The sequence below is a fragment of the Protopterus annectens genome, chromosome 1.part1 (genome assembly GCF_019279795.1).
Source record: "Protopterus annectens isolate FY-2018-M chromosome 1.part1, PAN1.0, whole genome shotgun sequence".
Taxonomy (NCBI): Eukaryota; Metazoa; Chordata; order Ceratodontiformes; family Protopteridae; genus Protopterus; species Protopterus annectens.
Window position 1 is genome coordinate 575,566,318 of NC_056726.1, and position 18,760 is coordinate 575,585,077.

Genomic DNA, 18,760 nt, shown 5'->3' on the forward strand with positions numbered 1-18,760 from the left:
CTATGGTTCACTCCTCATCTGAAAAAGTCATATCAGCAATAATTTATAATTATTTCAGTAAAACAAATTTCACAATGTTTGCAGGAGATAAATGAAACTGTCTGTACTGATCTATTTATACTGTCACTAGCAGATAAAACAGATTGTGTCAAAAGATGATGTAAGCAATGCACCTAGTACATTACAACACAGCATAAAGAATGAGTAGCTATGAAACAAACATACAGCTGCTTATATAAACATAGACTTGTTTTTAATGTTTACCATTCCACAGGATCACATGAAAAGCAAGGCAACTAATTCACAAGACTATTTACACCTTACAAATACCTACCCTCACTTATATCATACTTCTCAGTAAGGATGAAACAGGTAGGTCCCACAGTAAATTTATGGGTGCCCATTAAAATTGTCTAGGTTTAATAAGAAGGATTCCAGCCACGGTGGTGTAGCAGTTAGCATTGTCGCCTCACAGCAAGAGGTTGTCCTGTTTGATTCTTGGCTGGAGTGCCTTCTCTGTGGAATCTGCATGTCCTCCCAATAGTCGAGTGACGACTAAAGAAATGCAGGTAGGTGCTTGCATGAATGGGTATGCCTTCTTTGAAGGCTGGGTATCAGGCTGGCAACTTGGCAACATAAAAATCTACTGTCAATCATTAGCGTACCGGAGTTCTGCTGTGGGGACCCCTAACTGGGAAAAGCCGAAAGACTTAAAACAAATTAGAAGGATTCCAAAATGTAAATGACAAGGGAAGTCTGTTTTGTGTCAACATGTAGGCACTGGGTAATACATTTGTCTCTCTAGTGCATTTTATTTATGTGGTGGTGGAGATTTAAGACCCTAATGCCGGTATTAGTGGAGCTATTTGGCTTACAATCAAAGAGGATGGTGTCACTAAATGGCATGAAATTCAAGGTATAGAATACCATATAAATCCCTAAAAGGATAGTGTTTCAACCCTTTCTTTACTGTTCAGGGATGTTAGACCATTACTCTCAAATAAAATAATACTAGAGTCAGAGTCCAAGGAACTTCCCAAACAAGATATAAAGTATAATAAAGGACATTTATTTAGTGTTTTCATCTCCACACAAACAGGACTTCATCAGAATGTCAGATAATACCACGCACTGTAATTTTCATGATTTTGAATATAACTAAGTAAGTAATTGCTTGCAAGATTTAAAGATATAAAACATAATTTTAATACGACTAAATACATTAAAATTTGACCAGCAATTAAATCATTATAAGACCTATATAAACTTATGAACTAAACTTTAAAAATCACCCCTTGGGTGAATTTTACTGTAATTTAGCTGTTCTAAACTTCAAAATAGGCTGAATAGATGCATAATAATTAATTCCTGAGTATTACATGGCATGAAGCTTAAGTTGCCATCTAAGTTCTTTATTCTCTAATGCTGTTTTAACATCTCCTCGTCAGGAGTTCAAAATGACTTGATCCAAAATTGCAAATTTAAACTGAAAAAGACAGCCAAGTAGTTGAATGTTTAAATAAAGCATTATTTTAATTTTGCTTTGAAATATCATACCATCATCTTCTTTCGGCTGTTCCCGTTAGGGGTTACCACAGCGGATCATCTGTTTCCATTTCTTCCTGTCCTCTGCATCTTGCTCTGTCACACCAACCACCTGCATGTCCTCTCTCACCACATCCATAAACCTTATCTTAGGCCTTCCTCTTTTCCTGTTACCTGGTAGCTTCATCCTTAGCATCTTTTTCCCAATATACTCAGCATCCTTCCTGAGCACATGTCCAAACCAATGTAATCTTGCCTCTCTGGCTTTGTCTCCGAACCTTCCAACCTAGGCTGACCCTCTAATATACTTATTCCTAATCCTGTCCACCCTTGTCACACCCAGTGCAAATCTTAACATCTTTAACTCTGCCACATCCAGCTCAAACTCCTGCCTTTTTTGTCAATGCCACTGTCTCCAACCCATATAACATAGCTGGTCTCACTACCCTCTTGTAGACCTTCCCTTTCACTCTTACTGGTACTCATCTGTCACAAATCACTCCTGACACTCTTCTCCACCCACTCCATCCTGCCTGTACTCTCTTCTTCACCTCTCTTCCACACTCACCATTACTCTGAACTGTTGATCCCAAGTATCCACCTTCGGCACCTCTACTCCTTGCATCCCCACCATTCCTCTATCCTCCCTCTCATTCACACACATATATTCTGTCTTAGTCCTGCTGACCTTCATTCCTCTTCTCTCTAGAGCATATCTCCATCTCTCCAGGGTCTCCTCCGCCTGTTCCCTACTCTCACTAAAGATCACAATGTCATCTGCAAACATCATAGTCCATGAGGACTCCTGTCTGATCTTGTCTGTCAACCTGTCATTGTTGAGCACACTCTAACATCACCATTGCAAATAAGAAAGGGGTCAGAGCTGATCCTTGATGTAATCCCACCTCCACCTTAAATGCATCCATCACTCCCCCCGCTGACCTCACTGCTATCACACTACCTTTGTACATATCCTGTACCACTCTTACATACTTCTCTGACACTTCCGACTTCCTCATACAATACCACAACTTCTCAATAGGCACCCTGTCATATGCTTTCTCTAAGTCTACAAAAACACAATGCAACTCCTTCTGACCTTCTCTGTACTTCTCCATCAACACTCTCAGAGCAAACATTGCATCTGCAGTGCTATTTCCCAGCATGAAACCATACTGCTGATCACTAATCATCACGTCCCTTCTTAACCTAGCTTCCACTACTCTTTCCCATAACTTCATGCTGTAACTGATCAATTTAATCCCTCTGTAGTTACTACAGCTCTGCACATCACCACTATTCTTACAAAATTGGTACCAAAACTCTTTTTCTCCATTCCTCAGGCATCCTCTCACTTTCCAAGATTTCACTAAACAATCTGGTTAAAATTGCCATTTCATCTAAACAGCTCCATGCTTCCACAGGTATGTCATCTGGACGAACAGCCTTTCGGTTCTTCATCCTTTTCCTAGCTATCCTTACTTCCTCCTTGCTAATCCATTGTACTTCATGATTCATTATCCCCACATCATCCAACCTTCTCTCCCTCTCATTCTCTTAATTCATCAACCCCTCAAAGTACTCTTTCCATCTCCTCAACACACTCTCCTCGCTTGTGAGTATGTTTCCCTCATTATCCTTCATCATCTTTACCTGCTGCACATTTTTCCTAGCTCGGTCCCTCTGTCTAGCCAATCAGTACAGGTCCTTTTCTCCCTCCTTAGTGTCCAACCTTTCATACAACTCTTCATATGCCTTATCCTTAGCCTTTGCCACCTTTCTCTTTGCCATGCACCTCATCTCCTTATACTCTTGTCTACTTTCTTCATCTCTCTGACAATCACACTTCTTCTTTGTCAACCCCTTTCTCTGTATGCTCTCCTGTACTTCCTCATTCCACCACCATGTCTCCTTGTCATCCTTCCTCTGTCCAGATGTCATACCAAGCACCTTTCTAGCCATCTCTCTTACTAGCTCTGCTGTAGTTACCCAGCTATTTGGTAACGCTTCACTGCCACCCAGTGCCTGTGTTAACTCATCCCTTAACTCCACCTCACAATTACCCTTTTTCAATTTCCACCATTTAATCCTTGGTGCAGCCCTCACACTCCTCCTCCTCTTCTTGATCACCAACATCATCCTACAAACCACCATCCTATGCTGCCTAACTAAACTTTCCCCAGTCACAACTTTACAGTCTCCAATCTCCTTCAAACTGGCCCTCCTACATAAGATATAATCCACCTGTGTGCATCTTCCTCCACTCTTGTATGTCACCCTATGCTCCTCCCTCTTGTTAAAATATGTATTCACCACAGCCATGTCAATCCTTTTTTGCAAAATCCACTACCATCTGACCTTCTGCATTCCTTTGTTTAACACCATACTTACCCATCACATCCTCATCCCCTCTGTTCCCTTCACCAACATGCTCATTGAAATCTGCTCCAATCACCACTCTCTCAATCTTGGGTGCAGTCATCACCACTTCATCCAACTCACTCCAACATTTTTCTTTCTTATTCATCGCACACCCAACTTGTCGAGCATATGCACTAACAACATTCATCATTACACCATCAATTTCCAGCTTCATAAACATCACTCTATCCGACACACTTTTCACCTCCAAAACACTCTTAGCATACTGTTCCTTCAGGATAACTCCTATCCCATTTCTCCTCCCATCTCACCATGCTAAAACAATTTGAACCCACCTCCGATACACCCAGCCCTACTCCCCTTCCATTTGGTCTCTTGCACACACAATATACCAACCTTCCTTCTGTCCATCATATCGGCTAGCTCTCTCCCTATACCAGTCATACTGCCAATATTCAAAGTTCCGACCCTCACTACCACAATCCTAGCCTTTTTCCTCTCATCCTGCCTTCAGCCATGCCTTCTACCTCTTCTCCTCCTTCGGCCAACAGTAGTCTAATTTCCGCCAGCACCCTGTTGGCTAACAGTATATCATAACAGTTTTCATGTATTCTTTTACAAAGGCTGCATTCAGTTTTCCCTACATAAAATGCAGGGCATCCTGAAGATTTAGCAAGATACACCACTAGTTTTGAATGACAGTTGCCTTTGCAAAAATATACTTTAGAGTGAACACCGTTTTCTAAAATCAAACTTTTCTCTTCAAGAATAAGTGAGCACTGATTCCATGTACCACACTTCACAGTTCCTTTCTTTTCATGTTCGAATCCCTGACTTTCTCACCCTCCTTCAAACAATTTTTTTTCATGTTGAATCCAGTTTTGTGAATGAATAAGGGTTCTCCCCCTAGATGGCTAAGCACATTAGGACTAGCCTTAAAAATGTTCCGTTTTTTTCAACTAATGTTCTTAATTTCACCTGACTGAGAATTATATTGAACTACCAGAGCTTTTTTCATTGTTTTTTGCTAGTGGGGCCTGGATATTAGGGGGTAATTTAATACTCAATAATGGCTTATATCTAGTACCCCATTCACCTTCTACTTGATGTCTAATACTCTGTACCAGGGAGCTAGGATAACACCTGGCTAAAAACATATTAACAACCTTGTCAAGTTCTCCCACCAGATCTTCATGGTGGGAGGTCATCCTTGCTATATGTATATACTGTCTTTTCACCAAAATTTTCTTTTGGGCTAGGGAGTGGCATCTAGAAAAATGGAGATATGAGTTGCTAAAACTTGTTTTCCTATATACTTTAGATCTAAATCCTCTGTCAATGTGAGAAATGCCTTTAGTTGCACAATTGCAGCCATTCACTACTTTCACTTTCAAATAAGATAGACTTACAAAAAGTTCAAGTGCCTCCGAAATGTATCAGCATTGATTACAATGCTTGCACGTTTTCATCTCTTTCATAGGTTGAGCACAAAAAGAAAACTGATTTTCAAAAATGTTTTTCATATTCCTTCCTTTTTTGTATATAATTTTGGTTCATGCCCTATCAGTTGCAATAGGGCTCTATTTGACTTAAATACCGCCCAGTACTTCAAAATGGTTTTCCTAATTTCATTACTTAATGGGTGGTAACTTACAATAAAACTAAATAATGCTAAATAAAGTAAAATAATGTAATCTTTTATACTTAAATGATATCTCATATACTTGAATTGTATTCTATGCATTATGGATTTTGATTTTTTTCGCAATGTATTATGTTAGCTATTATATCTTCCTTTATTCACAATTGTTAAACTGTACTTCATTTTGTAAATTTTTATGGAGCTTTTCTCCCCTGGCCTCCACTGAAAATGGGCCTTTGGTCCAGTAGGACATTCCTGGTAAACGTATGTAAAATAAAATAAATAAAACTTTTAGTGAAATCTGAACTCAAATGTGAACCATTAGGGGTTTCTGCCTGACCTGTTATTGGACCAAATCTTGAGGTTCTCTGTGGATAAATCTTCATCTTTTATATTTTCATTGCACCTTCTAGGGTATCCTCTCTCTCTCTATGAACATGTTACTTAGATGCCCACATTCCTTATCAAGTACTACATCCTCTGATATCATCCTGCTGATTCCGTCAAATTGACCTTTAACGACAGACTTCTTTTGAAACATTAGATGTGAGCTATTAAAATGCAAATATGAATTTGAGAATGTGGACTTTCTATAAATTGTAGACTTAAATGTACCCTTTTATTTATATATAGTCACATCTAAATAATTAGCAGATATTTCAGAAACAGAGTGAGTAAATCTTAAAAATGGAATGGTCGAATTAATAAATACTAAAATCCATCCAAGTTACTACTAGTATCTGTCCATGTGATTAACATATCATCCAAATGGTGTGTATAAAGAGACTGACAATTTCTAAAGGGAGAAGCAAAAAGTTTGTTTTGCTCCCATGCCCACAGAACTATATTTGTGGAGATGGGCACACAAGCAGTGCCCACTGATACACCTTGAACTTGCTTGTAATAGTTACCTTCAGATGACAAAAAATGTTTTTCCCAAGACTAATTCCATAAAGCTAATCAAAATTCTATACTGTTCAGTTGTAACAGTTGGGCAACATAATAGTTCTTCTGAGAAATTGTTTTCAATCCATTCGAAAAGGGGATACACCCAAATAAATCCTCAGCATTTATACATAGTAATAAAGCATCATCCATGCTTACATCCAAAAGTAATTGCCTCAATAAAATCCCATGAGTCTCTCAATATATATTTAAAATCACTCATAAAAGCCTTTAGCATTCTACCAATATAAATGGCTAAGGGCTAGATCTTAGATCTTTTAGCAGATACTATGGGTCTCATGGGATTATTACAAATATCCTTATGTACCTTTGCAAGTCCAAAGATGATAGGTATCATAGGATGCTCTATATACAAAAATTAATATGTACTATGTGTAATGACATCATCAAATAATAGTTCTTCAAGATATAAATTGATTTTACAATATGCCAAATGTATTTCATTCAAAGACACTGCTACATATTTATTTCTGTCTAATTAAAGGTGTAACATTTTGTTAAAATAATCTGTCAAATCCATCAAAATCAACCTTTCCCCCTTACCAGGTCTCACAATCTTAATAGTTCTATCAGAAGTTTCAGAACACAAAATATATTTTTCATCACTATTTAAATTATTATTATAGGGATGAAAAGTTTGAATAAGAGAGAAGATGCTCCCCCAGATTTACTAATCTTCTGTGTAAGACTAGATTAGTCTTGCACAGAAGTGCCAGTGTAAGATTATGACAGCAGCGTGCCATGCATATTAATGAGGGCACGCTGCTTCAACTCCAAAGCTTACATGGATCGTGGATGAGTTTAGGGGGCGTGTTGGACTGCTGAGCAGTCCAAATATCCATGCCCCTGCAATGAAGAAATGCTGCAATTTCACATTTAAATGAGCAAGTCCACTCATGTGTACAATGTAACTCTACACTCCCCCATATGTTCAACAACTAACAGAATATTTTTTTTTGTCTTCAAATATAGCTGCACATAATTGCATGGGTTTGCCCGGGTTTTCCCATTGCTTAGCTACAGTTACAGCAGCTTAGACACCAAAAGAGGATAACAAGAAAAATAAATGCAAATTACGCAACAGAGCAATAGCGTAGTGGTTAGAGCTTTTGCACAAAGAGGAGGAATTCCTGGTTCAAGTCCCACTACTGCAGGTTCCATTTTCTGTGGGAAATCTGTATACAAAAACATTTCCTACATTTTTTTATGTATAAGTTTTGTAAAAAGCAATGAAATGTCTAATTTGGTAGTGCATGAATTATATATATGAAGGTGAAATGTTTATGCATTCTGAGGCATGAATACCTTATTTTTAAGCAATATAAAGCACTGCTAACCACATGTTACCAATATTGAGTGTATTTAAATACATTTGCGTGTAGCTGCGCAATGCTAAGGAGGAGTAACACAGGTTCACCGCACATTACTGCTGATTACCTTTGCGCAACTCCGCGCTAACCAGTGCAACATCGGGCAAATTCATGCAAAGTCGGGTAAACATGCTCACACCTGCTTTACTGTTCGTTAACCAGTCAGTTCTGCCCAGCAGGAAAATAAAAAGCAATGACAGGGCTCAAACTCAGGATACTGTGCACTATAGTCACAGTACTTAACCACTAAGCCATGATAGCATTTCACAAACATGCACTTTCAATAGAGCTATATTTATCAAAGGGATTTTAAACATTGCCAACATCAACTAAGCAGGCGTGCCCACAGCTGAGCTTTTTCAAAACTGGCCAATCACAAATAAGTGTGGGAAATGAGGCATATTTAATCTCCACAGGCAGGAATACTTGCTATAACTTGTTGTAGCTTCCTTCTGCAGTCAGCATGGCTGGTGTAGGTGAGGGCACTCAGTTTAGAGCACAACGCTGGGACATCCAGTAGTCCAAAATTATGGTTTGGCTCCTCATCCACAAACATGAGCAAAGACTCCTGCAGAGCCAGTACCAGGGTACCCTACATAAAACGGAGGATTGGAACAGTCTTGCGCATGATCTCACCAGTGTCAATGGTGTTCCTTGGACTGGTGAGCAGGTCAGGCACCATTATTCTGACCTGAAGTGGTATATGGGGGATGAGCTGGACTGGTGGATCCAGGAATCCCGTAGGATGCCTAATGTTCCAGTACTGAGTAAGTAGCCATTGTATTAAGTAGTTAAGAATTGCCATGCTTGTCTATACTATGGAGAGGTATGTCTTAATATCACTGCATTTACTTCACAGCTGCAGGTGAGCGGGCTATGAATCTGCAAGCCCATGAAGATAGGCTGCAAAGGCTGTGTCATGAGGCAGGTTAGTAATTATTCTGCATGTACTGTTGTATAAAATAAATGAAAGAGCCTTCAAAAAGTGTTTTAACCCAATAAATAAAGGTGTAATAATCCTTTAATAAATGTATAATTCCTGGAGTGTGTCTTTGTCATTTTCTTTGATATGTTGTACTGTCGCATTCTACAAATAGTAGTGTTGTATTAAACAGTGTCAACCCACACTTGGGTAGGCCCATATAATGTGGATGAAGGGAGTGCCAGTAGCTTTTATGCATATTTACAGCCCTCAACTGTTGGTTCATGCCCAACATGTGCAGATTAAGATGGCACATGAGTAGCTTGGTATTGTGTTCCCCCAGAAATGTCAGAGGAGCTGTTAACATATAACTGATACTTTCACCTGAACATATCTAGATAATTATATGAAAGTAGAGCTGTCAGTGTACCATCTTAGCAGTAGTGTGTGGGAGCAATTCTCAAAATATGTTGCAGTAACATCTGCATCTTGGACAGTTTGTATGTAAGATACAGCTCATGTATATAATGATCTAGCAAAATCCAATTACACAATATAAGGACATTGGGTAGTGTAATAATACATGTAAGGGACATATAACTGCAGTTAATAGGAATGTAGTGAAACCTAGAAGGATATATAAGTTGTTAATTGAGCTATCTTTTTCCACCCTACTGCATGTGCATGAAGAATGCAATTCCACTCCTCAATTGGTATATCTAATCTCAAAACATTTGTTGGGACATATATCCTATTAGTTTATAAATATTTGCATTTATTTCTATGCATGTGCCCTGTTAAAATACCACAATATTGGTGGCCTGTTGCCATCAATTAAACCTGCATGCTATTGTAATGTCCACTATTGTTCTATATATGCATGTTTTATGCTTGCTTTTCAACTGTTGAAAATCTGGTGTGTTGGGTTAATGGGAATACTTCTGCATGCTGTTATAACTAATTGGGAATGCTGTTGACAGTTACTAACCTATATCTTTATTAAACTCTCCAAAACATAGTTCGTATGGGAAGGCCGGTCCCAGCAGACCCACCTGTCCCACATCAGCTGACCATGGCACCTGGCACCAGCAGATCCGGTGCCCAGCCTGGGACCTCCTCCTCCGTTGGCCCTGTGCCACCTTCAGGTGGAAGCCCTGCAGGGGATGGGGCTCACCCCCCCCCTGTGCAAGCATGGGCAGAGAGGCACCTATCACCCTTCGTATGGTCCGGGCTGTGGTGCATAGAGAGTTTGAACGTTACACCAGCTTGAGTCCTGAGTGGCGCAACTCATGGGTCAGCCTGCCCCTCCTACACAGCCCCCCAGCACAGCCACCTTCTGGGCTGTGAAGGTGCAGTGGTGACTGCCCATGGGTGGGGACCTCAGTCCCACTGTTTCCATCTGGGGGCTCATGGGCTTGCGATTTCCAAACATCCCTCCCCATCAAAGTTGTTCACTCACCACATGTGTCATATACTGCCCCTGTGTGCATCTTGTTTGTCTTGTCTGTTTACCTCCCCAACCTACCTCCCCAGATATACCTACTTCTCCTACCCCACATTCCACTCTCACCTGAAAAAAACAGGGCAATCTGTTCCCAAAAAAAAAATTATGCCCCATACATAGCTGCCCATTTTGCACACATGTCCACTGGACACATGATATGTTGTTTAATTGGCATTACAACATACTTTGTTGTCCTCACCCTTCTCTCAGGGCTTGAAGGGTTCATATCTACCTCCAAATTTATTGCATATGCACAGCTGTGGCTGTTGAAGAAATGGGCAGCTATGGAGCTTCCCTACACCCGTCCTGCACATCCTGAGCTATTTTCCATACTGTCTTTCCCTCTTTGTGCCCCTTTTTCACCACTTCGCTATCTCCCCATTTTTCTTTTCTTTCAAAGAAATTAGCGCGCGGGTGAGTGGGAGTATGCACTATTAAGCAGTAGTGACCGGGTCTGTGTGGGTTTGTGCTTGTTTGCGCTTGGCTAAGTAATGTGAGGCATTGCGCAAACCCATGCAAACCTGCTCACAACTGCTTAAAAGTGCCTTAATCACTCTGTATGTGAGGGCCCTTGTTCTGCTCAGGAACAAAATTAAACACCTCTGTAAGTCACGACCCTCGGACCTTACACACATTACACAACATGAAGTACCACTAAGCCACAGTAGATATACATTAAGTTGGCACTTAAATAATTATATAATGCATCAGAATGAGTGAATGTAAAGGAAAATTAGGAATACCATACCACTCAACTTGTTCTGTGGATGTTGACCAACAGTTGTGGGATTACATTACATGACTGTGATAAGAGAAGCAGTCAGTCTAGCAGGAAAAAGAAGTTATGTCTTACCATAATGTTCCATCTGTATTGTTGATCCTCGTTCAGTCATTACGCATGGGTATCGGTTCTGACCTCGGAACCGAGCCGGCCATATTAGAAGCTCGCGCCAGCTTCAAACTCTTGAGCTAAACTCTTACCCACAATCCCCCTATCCCTGTTACCTCAGATTGAGTTTGCAAGTCAAATAAGGTAGAGGCTACTTCTGGTCAAATAACCTAAGAGAGCTGGATGGTGAGATCCAGTAGAAATCACAGGAGGGGGAAGGAGGGAGTGTCGTAATTACTGAACGATGATCAACAATACAGATGGAACATTATGGTAAGATATAACTTCTTTATCTGATATTGTTAATCCTCGTTCATTCCTTACACATGGGTCAGAGTCCCCAGCTACCTCTATTCCTGGGAGGCTCTCATTTAAGGACATTCCTGAGCACCATAGAACCGAAAGGTGCTCTTCCCCTGGAGGCCAAATCCAAGTTGTAATGACTGATGAAGGTATGAGGCATAGCCCAAGTTGCAGCTGCACAGATGTCATGTAAAGAAGCTCTGGCATGGAAGGCAGCAGAAGTTGCCACCGACCTTGTTGAATGAGCTTTCATGGTAGTAGGTAACGAGATATTGCGTTGTGTATAGATGAAGGTCACACAGTCCTTCAACCATCTAGCTAATGTGACCTTAGCAACAGCAGATCCTAATGTAGGTCCAGAAAAGGTCAAAAATATCTGGTCAGATTTTCGAAAGGACCTAGTCCTGTTTAAGTAAAAATGGATTTGCCTGTGGATATCTAGGGTATGTAGGCAATACTCTCCTCTGTTTGAATGATTAGAAAAGAAAACTGGCAATTCAATGGTTTGATTAATGGACATTTCAGAGATCACTTTTGGCAGAAATGATGGATTAGTTCTCAGAGACACTCTATCTCTATGAAAAATCAAGTATGGACTCTTGATACATAAAGCTTAAAGCTCAGAAATACATCTGACAGAAGTAATAGTGACCAAAAACAAGGTTTTCCATGACAAATGCTTGAGGTTGCAAGAGGAGATTGGTTTGGAAGGTGGCATTGTCAGAGCTTGTAGAACTAATGATAAATCCCATGGTTGAATAGGTTCCCTAAAAGGTGGCTTCAGATGAGTCCCACCTTTTATGAAGGTCTTGCACAATTTGTGGGACATAAGAAAGGAATCCTGGACACCCTCATGATAATTAGAGATTGCAGCCAAATGAACTCTAATGGTAGAGGCCGATAGACTCAATTGAAAAAGGTCAGCCAGATAGTCTAGTATTATCGGCACAGGTGCTGAGAAGGGATCTACTTGTTTATCTTTCAGCCAACAGGTAAGTCTTTTCCACTTGCTCAGATAAGTAATTCTAGTGGAAGACTTATGAGATGCAATGAGAATGTCACGTACTGGTAAAGAAAGATCATTCTGCCTGGAAATCAAGGGAATTGGAGTAGCCAAGCCATGAGCTTCAGGCTGTTCAAGTTGGGATGGATCAGGTTCTGTGGATGTGAGATCAACTCCGGGGTTGGATGGAGAATCCATGGTCGATCTAGTAGGTGAGGCCAAAGAAAGGGGAACCAAATCTGTCGAGGCCAATATTGTGCTATGAGGATCACCTTGCTCTTCAACCAATGGGGTTTCTTCAAAACTGGGGAATGAAGGGATAGAGCATCCCTGGCTGACTGTCCCAGAGGGGGAATCAGGGCGAAGTAGTTGCTGCATTTGTTGTTGGTCGGGGATGCAAAGAGGTCACAGCAAGGACGGCCTCAGCAGTGGAAGATCTCCGCCACTATCAAGGGATTCAGGGACCACTTGTGAGGTTGAAGAATGCACCTGCTGAGTCTGTCTGCTATCATGTTGGAACTCCCGGGAATGTGCGTTGCTAGAAGAAAACAGTTGGTAGCCATCACCCATTGCCATATCATCATGGCCTCTCAACAAAGGGGGTAAGATTTGGTTCCACCTTGCTTGTTGATGTACCAGACCACCACCATTGTCTGATTGAATCGCAACTGTCCCAAACGGCAGCAGGGGATGGAATGCTTGCAACGCCAAAAGCACCGCCCACAGCTCTAGAATATTTATATGCAGATGGGCATCCAGTTCGGACCAAGTGTCTTGGACTGTCAGTCCCTGACATAGCCCTCTCACCCCATCAGGGAGGCATCTGTGGTCACTGTGGCCTCGGGTTGTTGGGGGAGAAGGGGCAAGACCATTGTGACAGATTGTGTGTCATCCACCAGTTTAAATCCTGTTTGCAACTGTGGGTTACTCAAATCATGGCTAAAAGAGGATGCTGAAAGGGATACCATTGGGTGAGCAGTAGCCATTGTAGAAGCCTCATGTGAAACCTGGCCAAGGGGACAATGGTGATGGAGGCTGCCATGGAACCCAACAGCTGTAGAACTGAGTGAGCGGTGGATTTCTCCCTTGAAAGGATTGGAATCAGTTGTTGCTTTATCCTTAAAAATCTGTGCTCTGGAATAGCAGCTCTGCAGTTCTTCATGTCCAGGATAACCCCTATGTATTCTGGTGATTGAGATGGGGTGAGTATGGATTTTTTGCCAGTTTATGGTTATGCCTAGCCTATGTGCAGCAAGGAGAGAGAGTATGCCAGGGCTTCTTTCAGTAGATGTCTGGTGGGGACGGAAATGAGCCAATCGTCTAGGTATGGAAACACCTGGAATCCTTGAAGTCGCAAGTGAGCTGTAACAACTGCCATGCACTTTGTGAATACTCTGGAGTCTGTAGAGAGTCTGAAGGGCAGTACTCTGAACTGGTAGTGACTGGCTTCCGCACAGAAGTGCAGAAATCTTCTTGATGGCCTGTCCACCTTTATGTGGTAGGACGCATCTTGAAGATCTATCGAGCACATCCAATCATCTTTTTCCAAAAGTGGGAGGATAGACTGTATTGTGACCATCTGGAATTTTTGTACTCTCATAAACTTGTTCACTACACTAATATACTTATTCATAATCCTGTCCATCCTTGTCACACCCAGTGCAAATGTTAACATAAATTGATTAAGGGTAGAGCTACAACAGATCCTGGAAACTCTCACCCTATAAGCCAGACAAATGTTACCTAGAATGCTATGGAGCACAGCATTATGGAACTCGTTAACAGAGACATTATGAACCTGCAAACACTGCACTATACCCACTTAGGTTCTCTAAAGGCCAGACCATGGCTCCTACACCTAGTAGACTTCAAGCCAGTTAACAAGGCTATAGGTGAGGGAGGGGAGGTCCACACAGCCAAGCTATAGCTCACCCAGCATTTAATACCCATCCCACATTCTGGTATTATACATAACCTCAACAGACTGACCATTAACGACTGTTAGATGATGGATTGACAACAGACACACAGATGTAAGACACACAGTAACATTTGCAGCCTCCATGTACAATTATATGCTAGTAACAAGTGGTATTCACCTGCACTCAGTCCTGGGACCACTCCTGTTTGGCATATAGTTTTCTAGGTACAGACAAACACAGTAGGGATATGTATGCCCACATTTGATGAAAATGCATACTGTGGGCTATACTTTATTCTCCGGATGACACACACATCCTCCAAAAGGGTATCATAGAGACAGATACCTGGTGTCAAAATCATGATGTAAAGCTATAAGCCAAAGAAAGCATAGTTATCCACTTTTAGAAAACAAAGCATTCCCAGAGTACCACATAGGTAGCAGCCCCCAAAATGTGGAACAGGTACTAATATACACATAGAGCCATGTGTTTAGTCATCTCTCCATTGATAATCATATTACCAAGGGGTTTTGAAAATCCCTCTGTGGAGCACATAAGCAATAAAGGGTTTGCATGCAGATTAACAGAGGTTGTTGCACACCTATAATGATTAGTCATCTTTGCCAGACTTTGCTTGCTTTGGAACAGGATTCAAATATACTTCAAGCATAAACCCTCACTCACACTCTTCAATAGAAACCGTGATGAGTGAATGTGAAACAGAAGACGTAGCCCAGGGATCACTGCAGTGGCTAAGCTTGTCACAAGCATACAGAAGTAACCTAAGGTCTGGAAAGCACCAGCATGCTCTGGCAAGGCTAACAAATGCTTTCATGGAGAAAGCATAGTACCCACCTATGAAAAAAATTGAGGTCACATGTATGTTTATGACTTTGCCCCACAGCTACCTTACATGTGTTATGCAAATACAGTTGTCATTGTGATATGTAATACACTAGAAAAATCAAAATCCACTCCACATTGACCAATTGTGTCACACACCTGGAACACACACAGTTAGCAAGTACAGGATTCAAACTCCTACCTAATTACATTATGATACTACAGCAGTATGGATTTACATGACACGCTACACACACATTACTGGGATTTCAGCTTCCCACTGGTGTATATGTAGGATGGTGACATCATCAGACTTGACAAAGATGAGTATATCACTTTTAAGGGGTGTGAGTAGTCTCCAAAAAGGTTGCTCTCTCCACAGGGAGAGACAGACAAACACACAGTTGTCATGTGTGGGATTCAAACTCCTAATTAATTATCTTCTGATACTACAGCAGTATGCATTTACACAATGCACTATACACATTACTAGAATTTCACCTCCCCACAGGTGTATTTGTAGGATGATTACATCATCAGACTTGAGAAAGATGAGTAAATCACTTTTAAGGGGTGTGATTACTCTCCAAAAAGGTTGCTCTCTCTTCCCAGGGAGAGGCAGACACACACACACTTGGTAATTTCGGGATTCAAACACCTACTTAATGATACTACAGTAGTATGCATTTACAATACATGCTACATACTTTACTGGGATTTCACCTTCCCACAGGTGTATTTGTTTGATGGTGACATCATCAGACTTGAGAAAGATGAGTAAATCACTTTTAAGGGGTGTGAGTAGTCTCCAAAAAGGTTGCTCTCTCCCCAGGGAGAGACAGACACACACACACACAGTTGGCAAGTGCAGGGTTCTTAATCCAAACTAAGTACTTTTTTACACTTCAGCAAGCAATATGGAGTTACAGGATGCAATACAGACATCACTCGCTGATTCAAACTCCTACCTAACTACATTATGATACTACAGCTGTACACATTTACATGACGCGCTATACACATTACTGGGATTTCACCTTCCCACAGGTATATTTGTAGGACTGAGAACAAATGTGGTTCAAGGATAAAGTTGAGTGTAGTAAAAAATGGAGTATGAACTAATAGTAAAAACACTCAAAAAACTTCACTGATGAAGCAACAGTGTGTGGTCACGAAAGCACTTACTTTTTAACATTAAATTGGAGTTATTGATGTGTTGTTGAGTGTTTTTACTATTAGTTCATATATTTGTAGGATGGTGACATCATCAGACTTGACAAAGATGAGTATATCACTTGTAAGGGGTGTGCGTAGTCTCCAAAAAGGTTGCTCTCTCCCCAGGGAGAGACAGACACACGCATACACAGTTGGCAAGTGCAGGGTTCTTAATCCAAACTAAGTACTTTTTTACACTTCAGCAAGCAATATGGAGTTACAGGATGCAATAAAGGCATTACTCGCTGACAGTTTGCCCAAAGATTTTTTTCACATTTGCTAACCTCAGCAGGCTTATCATACTAGTTGTATTGTGAGTGTATTGTATGCATAGGCCATAATCATATCATATATGGGTTGATGCACCACATGCTGGCACACACAGGGTCAAACTGGAGGCTAAGCTGTGGTAACCCAATCTTGGAAAATACAGTCAAGAGGAGTAGGGTCATACAAGCACAACACCAACAGTGTCACATAGACCTACAATATAAGCACCAGCAAAACACACACATAAATGCACATTAACATACTCGGAGAATACAAATATTAATCTGAAAAAGAGAAAGTGTCCTCCTAAGCAGACAAGCAAGCAACATGCACCTCCAAGCACATGCCAGAAAACACATAATACACCAAAGCAGTGTGCCTCACAACAGGCCGTAAGGCAAAACAACATACCCAACAGACTAGTAATAGGTGACTCCATAGTCAGACACACAGATGTTCCACTCACTTGGCTGGACAAGGGGAAGGTTACTGTCAGTTGTCTGTAGGTGCTATGATCCGCCACATAACACAAGCACTTACATTACTCCAGAACAGGTACATTTATGACACAGTCTTTGTACATGTCAGTGTGAATGATCTGAGACATACCTTCCAGGACAACATGACAAGAGACATATAGTAGCTCTATGATCATGTAGCCCAGGCTGGTATGACCCTGACCTTGAGTAGCATCTTACCTTCACTTACATGATACTGCAATATAACAGAAAGATGATAAACTTCAACAATTGGCTGAGCTTCTGGTGTCATTCAAAGGGGATCCAGTCTCTGTCTGCCTGGGATGACATAATAGACAAGCCTCGTTGCTTTGCTAGAGATGGTTTGCACCTGTCACTCCTATGCTTCTAAATACTGGCCAAGGCTCTTGCTGTCCCCATATTACCTTTTTTTAGGCAAGGCTCAAAGGACAAACCAACCCCCATAACCAACACAAATACCAACAAAGTGAGCTAAATGTTACTCAATGCCAGAAGTCTCAGCCTCCAAATGCACACACTCAAGGTATTCCTCAGTATGGAGAATATTGATATCTGTGCAGTAACAGGAACCTAGCTCAAGGCTCCAGAGAGCACACCAGTACTACCAGGATACTACTCATTCCATACCTTCCGGCATCAGAACCTGGATCATAACACATAGGGCGGGGATGTATCCATATTCATCAAGGATACCTACACCTCTCTCTACATCCTCTCTATAGGATATGCACCCATAGAATGTTGCACAGCACCGTTCTTCCCACTCCACAGGGGTAGGGCCACAACAGACCCTTGGCATTCCTGCTCTATGAGCCTGATGAGTCTGATTTGCAAGGCAATGGAGCCAATCACAATGGAACTCAACAATAAAGACATTGGGAACCTTCACACAGTTGAGCACACCCAGTTTGGCTTTGTCAAAGGCAGATCATGCCTCCAGAATTGGGTGGATTTCTTTGAGACAGTTACCCAGGCTACAGATGATTGAAAAGAGCTCCACACAGCCTACCTATACCTCACTAAGGCCTTTGACGTCATTCCCCAGTCAGGTATCATAGATGAACTTACCAACCTGGGCATAAATCCATACATCACAAGATGGATTGCAAACTGGCTCACATATAGATCCCACAAATTAAGAGTTGCTGGCTACATGTCAGACTATAAACCAGTAACAACTGGTGTCCCCCAGGGTTCAGTCCTGGGGCCCCTCCTGTTTGGTATATACTTCTCAGAAGTACATGCCAACACAGGAGGGTTGTGGTTGACTAAGTTTGCTGGGAACTGTAAAGTGTGTGCCATAATAGATTCCCCAGATGACACAAATATTCTCCAGAAGGGACTCTATGAGACAGATGTGTGGTGTCAGAATCATGGCCTCAAGCTCAATGTGAAAGAACGCATAGTAATCCCCTTTGGGAAAAACAAAGTACCCAAAAACTACCACATAGGTGTTACCCCCTAAAAACTGACGAGATAATAAG